This window comes from Panthera tigris, chromosome B2 (genome assembly GCF_018350195.1).
Source record: "Panthera tigris isolate Pti1 chromosome B2, P.tigris_Pti1_mat1.1, whole genome shotgun sequence".
Taxonomy (NCBI): Eukaryota; Metazoa; Chordata; class Mammalia; order Carnivora; family Felidae; genus Panthera; species Panthera tigris.
Genome location: NC_056664.1, coordinates 87,629,406 through 87,635,592, shown reverse-complemented (window position 1 = coordinate 87,635,592; position 6,187 = coordinate 87,629,406). Strand labels below are relative to the sequence as shown.

Genomic DNA, 6,187 nt, shown 5'->3' with positions numbered 1-6,187 from the left:
TAAATGGACTTAGCACATTGATTGGGCACACTTGAGTGAAACTTGCTTAATGAGGTATCATGCACGCTAAAGCTGACTACTTAACTTAAAAATAGACTAGATTTTTTTCCTCAGAAATTACATTTCACGTGTATAAAGAATTAATCCAGATACAAAAATGTAATCCATAAATCAGAGGGGAAAATGAGATGCAGAAGGAATTTGAGGGAAAAGAAATAATGGTACAAGCAGTTGTTTCAATGGAAAAAAATAACTTCGCCACATGACATGATATAGTGCTAGATTTATTATTCCATTTATCCATTTATTCTTAAAACAAGCCAACCATAGACATTTACCTTAGAAATCTAAAGTTGCTTATTTCTGTGCAGTACAGTTCTACAGAACCATGGATTGATGGTTTCATAAGGTATCAGTCACACTTCCATAGCATTTGCTGATATAAATATAAAAGCTTCATTTTAAAGGATAAATAAAGCCACACTATTATCTAAACAGGGTAAAATTTAACATCCTTGTGGTTTGTGGAAATTTTTGATGTGCCTGCTGGCTTTTCAATAAAAATCAATTATGCCTTAAATGCGAGCGGTAGTCAACATACTACAGACTATAAATTCAATTTCATACTCAGAAATATGGATTAGCTGAACTTGATGCCCTTCCATTGATTTCAGAAAGCAAAAGCTGATAAGGTAAATAATAGTAAGAGGCTCTCTGACACTCCACATCAAGTTCCGGATTTCCATATTATTTTTGTAAGAACTTTGCAGTCACCACAATATCCTCCTTGTGAAATATGTATGATGAATAGATATTATATGGATTGCTGATTCATCTCTCCATACAGAATGGATATTTGGCTTTCATAAGCCAGGAAGGAACCGCACAGAAAAAAGAATATGCTTATTTCCCTCGGCTCAGCACAGGGTATATGTCAACTGACTGTGAATAAATCCAGTGCATAATTAGAGAACACACCGATTAAGCACTCAGATCTCACTTATAAATAAAAATTCTATAAACCAGAAGCAAATGTACACTCTCTAATTCTTCAGTGTTTTTTTATATGTGTGTGTGTGTATATTTGTGTAATATGTGTGTGTATACACACATAAGCATATATATACACTATATAAATGTTATGTATATGAGTGTATACACGGTATGCATGAGCATAAGCATATACACTATGTGCCATATATATGTATATGTGTATATATACACGTATACATATATATACACATACACACACACACACACATACACATGGGGGGAGAGAGAACAGGAAAGCATTCTAGAAACTGAAAATCACTTAGTCCTCCTGTTCACTCAAAAGAGCACCTTAAATTGGCAAGAATCTCACGAAAGGGGGAGTCACGAGAGGGGAGGGAAAGAAATGATTTGGTACTAAGAAATCTAAGGAATAATGATCATGAGGAAGAAATTTAGAATAGTTTTCAGCATAATGAGAAATCCAATCACATCTGCAACAATTTTCTTCACTCCTCCTTTAATGTGCAGAACATTTAGGTTTTATAGAATTGTTCAAGTCCACACTCCGAGCACTTTATGGCTCAACCATTCTCTTTTGCAGTAAAGCCTAGTGCACTGGGCTTAAATCCCCAGAGTTCTTAGGAAGGTTTACACAGGCTCTGGTCTCACCTTTCCTCAAGACCAGATTCTGTGTTCCTGACACAAACAAGGATTGCTTTGTCATACTTCCAGCATGCTAACAGAAGAAAACTATGACTCACGTCAACTCAAAGATACACATTCCTTATCAGAAGAGTTCCCCAAACCTTCCCTAAAAGTCAGCATTTTGAGAGTTCATATAATCATCTTGGTAAAAATCCATGGCCAAAGTTCTCCGCTACTCCAAAGAAATTAATTATACTTGAATTTCTCAAGATAGAGGTAGTTTATTTAAAATAAAAATTTAGGGGGCGCCTGGGTGGCTTGGTCGGTTAAGCGTCCGACTTCGGCTCAGGTCATGATCTCACGGTCCGTGAGTTCAAGCCCTGCGTCGGGCTCTGTGCTGACAGCTCAGAGCCTGGAGCCTGTTTCAGATTCTGTGTCTCCCTCTCTCTCTGCTCCTCCCCTGTTCATGCTCTGTCTCTCTCTGTCTCAAAAATGAATAAACGTTAAAAAAAATTTTTTTTAATAAAAAAAATAAATAAATAAAATAAAATTTAGTAAAAATGCATTTTTAATGACATACAAGTAGTTTTATTAAAGAATGTTAAACATGAAAATAACCCACATAAAATGCTACAAATAGCAAATGAGACAGATCCTAAAGATACCAAATGAGAGAGATCCTAAATATTTAGGAAATCCTAAATATTTCCAATAGTAAATAATTTTTCATATAGTCATGTGGTATTGTTTCCTCCTCACTAGCAAGTTCTAGAGAAATCATAGAAAAAAATGGCAATGTAGTTATTGTGGATTTCTTTCATGAATAAGAAACTGTTTACACAAGAAGAACAAAATCACAAAAGAAATGGTACAGTTTCATTTCTGACTTTTTCAGTTATTTATGGCCTGAGAAAAAAGTCAATAAGCATGTTTTATTTGTAACTCTTAGATACCTGTGTGCATGTATGTTTATTTATAAATATATTTTCTTTTCATAACTGGGAATATAGGGGCAAACAGTTTTCAGCAATGTCTGTTCACATGTTATTTAAATGTAGGTAAAGAATACAACTAGAGATTTTGTTTTTCTTATACGAATATATACTCATAAATCTGAAAAACATGAAGTTTCTAATAAAATATTTATTTTGAGAACTATAAAAGTTTAAGTTTCAGCATATGAAATAACACTATCTTTGAAACCTATGTAATACAAAAATGCCACAACCAACAATTTTCATCATATGTTGTAACGTGACTCTAGCATATGAGGAAAAAGGCATCACATTGTTTATGAAAAAACAATTCTTGTAGATACACTTGGAAAACTGCAAACATTCATAAACAGTTACTCTTTGGGGATAGAGAAAAAACTGCCATTAAACAGGTGTTAGAATTTAAATGACATCTCATTAGTGACTCCTTTTTGCAGCTCTGAGACAAATAAAACCTTCATTTAAAAGCATTAGTGCTATTCCTAAGGGTTTCTGGTATCATAATGTTTTGTTTTATGAAGATATTTAGTTTCTTCCAGCATTCTTGCTTATTTATACAAAATAAACCAATTGCATTTCCAAGTTTAGCTGAGCATGAAGTCAGGGGGTGAATAAGGTCTTTGCAGTGCTGTAAATACCCTTGCCCCTCCCTCCACTCCAGCAACTCTGGAAGGTTGGAAGGTTGGATCCCAGCCCAATAAACAAAGGTATTTGTGAGCATCACTTCCAGATAGAGTCATTCCTTGTGTCCTTTAACCTCGATTAAAGGGCATATAAAACTCAGGTTTTCTTGATGTCAAAGCCATTAACTATTTTTCCAATTCCTCTCAGTGTAAAATGTGAGACTATAATTATAATTCAAGAATTATACCAGAGGGGGTAGCTATTGAAAACTCACCTGTTAATTGGAAAGTCTATTAACACTGCCATTTTATACTATTCTCCCAAAGATGATCTCAGGTCCCAAAATGTGAATCCAAAGAATAGCACACAGAATGCAAGTCCCAACAATCAAGCCAGTAGAGTAAGGACTCATTCATTTCATTGCCTCAGAATATTACGCAATTCACTCTGAGTTACCTCAGCTGACTGAGATCCTTGGAATTCCAGATATTACAATTCTAAACTGTATTGGGGGAAGTGTCTGTTAAGACAAGCAGCAAGAAGACAAAAACTTCAAGTAGCTGCTTCGCTTCAAAACTAATAATTACGACTGAATATCGGGTATAGGAACTGCACTGATATGTTTTAGAAATGTAAAGATAATTAGGCCAGATCTGGCCCAGAAAGAGCTTAAACTTGAATGGAGGGCAAAGATGGTGGGAAAATAATGGATAAGATAATCTGCAAGTATCTATAATATAATTAGGACCATTGAATGGTCAGAAAATGCAAGGGGGTAAAGTTCACAGAAGAAAAGATGACATTGGACTGGGAGAATCAGAAGAGGAGATGGCATTTGAAATGGATTTTATTGGGTGATGATGATTTCAAGAAAAATAGATAGGTTGTGAAATACAGGTTCTGTTCAAGGAATCTGCTGGAGATAAAAGTGACCCTGATATAGAAGAACCTAGGTGCCAGACTAAGAACATACCCTGAAGTATTAGGGATAAGGAGTTTTTGGAAACTTTGGGAAGGATAGAGATATGAGGGGGGGGGAATTATTGTAAAGGAGTGAAGGATGAGAAATGAAAGATAGGGTGACTCCTCAGAAGGAGGAGGCAAGAAAGTCTGAAGGCCCCATTAACAGTGTGAGAGAAAAGACTGAGGAGAAAGTACTAATACTGTAGAGATAGATTCTATTGAATGTGGCAAATGGCTGAAGAACGAGGTATAAACAGGGATCTGAAAGTATCTTGCCTGGTGGCTTACAGTAGAAGGAGGTACTGGTTTGGGGGAGATAATGAAGGAGGTGTTTTGGAGCATGAGGCATTAGCAGAATCTGAGTAGATAGTGTAAAGTGACAATGCTAGTATATTTCCCAATTAAAAAATAAGTTTGCAGTAACTTTCTACTCCAGTATATTATCTGGGAGGAAAATTATAGTGTAACAGCTTATGCAGATAGAATGAGAAATAAATTAGTGGCATCTGATTTAGAGAAAATCTGAGCTTTATGAGACTATTATTAATCCAATATTCAATGATAAAAGTGAGGTTGAAGACAGAGAATTCTCTGGGCTAGATTTGCAAGCATTTATCTGCATAGGAATGAAACCACAGGAGGCAACAGTATCCAGAGGGAGAAAATACAGAGATTAAAAAAAAAAAAAAAAGAAAAAAAGGAAAAAGCTAGAATCATGGGGACATATACATAAGCCAAGCCAGAAGACCTGAATTTAATTCTACAAAGGGCTAGGATGTATTCAGTTACTGTTTATACATTTGGTGAATAAAAAAAAAACAAAACAAAACAATAAGAAATGATGAAATTACTTATGTAGTATTGCTTATTAAAATAATCACTAAATACATTCTGGTTGATTTTGACAAGGTTGTAACACTGTGATCATTTCAAATTATTGTCCAATTCTCATTTAATCACACAGTTTAAGCAAAATACAGAGCCCAGATAAAAAGGGGATGAACAGAGAACCAAAAGGCAGTTTAAACATGGTAAGTGACATTTATTCTAAAAGAACAAGTTGCAGGCTGCAAGAAAAAAAAGACGTTTCAGCTGAAATCAGCTTATATTACAAAATACATGACCCTGTGACCTAAACATTGGAACACTATTCTAGGATAACTCTAGAACAGCAGAATATAAATATGTGTATGTGTGACATTTAAAAAATATTCCCCTTTGAATATAATGAATAGATGTGCTTTTTTGTTCATTGGCTTTATTCTTGTCCTCATCCAGGAAATGAATTAAAAATTTATGGGAAGGATAAAATCAAAGAAGAGAGAAAAAAGGGACATAATAAAATGCTTTGGACACCTATAAATACCAGGTAATTTGGTCTTTTTACTATGGTTAAAGCTGAAAACAAAGGCATCTTAGTTCTCCTGGTCCTCCTCCCTGCGTCTTAACTGTCTTACCTCTTTCTCACCCAACTCATCTACCTCAGATGCCCTTTACTTTCAACACAACCTTCCTTTTACTCAACACCAATTCTCAGGTAACGGTCTGATCTCTGTTGTTCACATCTTTATGCAAGTTCTAGTCAACATGTAACTAACTGCTAATCCTCATTCCCTCTTTTATACAGAATAAATGAGATGTTAATAATTACTATCATCTACATTGGCATCTTCTGAGTTCATGCCTTTCATATATATTATCTCACTAGATTTGTAAACTATGAATTAAAAAATAAATTATTTTCTCTGTGGTCATTTTTATTATTTCATAGGTTTAAGTATGCCTTATTTATTATGATTATTGAAGTATAATTAAAATAAAATATTATATTAGGTTCACATGCAGAACATATTGCTTTCACAGTTATATATATTACTCAGGACATACACTGATACACTCAATCTTCTATACTCAACTACACAATGAGTATAGTTACCATCTGTCACCATGCACTGTTATTACAATAT

The 6,187-nt window shown here is 34.5% G+C and overlaps 1 long non-coding RNA gene across 1 annotated transcript; it reads left to right on the top strand.

Annotated features, from left to right (window-relative positions):
- Positions 1 to 3,775: 3,775 nt before the first annotated feature.
- LOC122238694 lies at positions 3,776 to 5,587 on the top strand. The gene is made up of 3 exons (XR_006217757.1): positions 3,776 to 3,857; positions 5,185 to 5,251; positions 5,499 to 5,587. It is a non-coding gene; the product is annotated as an uncharacterized LOC122238694 (long non-coding RNA).
- The last annotated feature ends 600 nt before the right edge of the window (positions 5,588 to 6,187 follow it).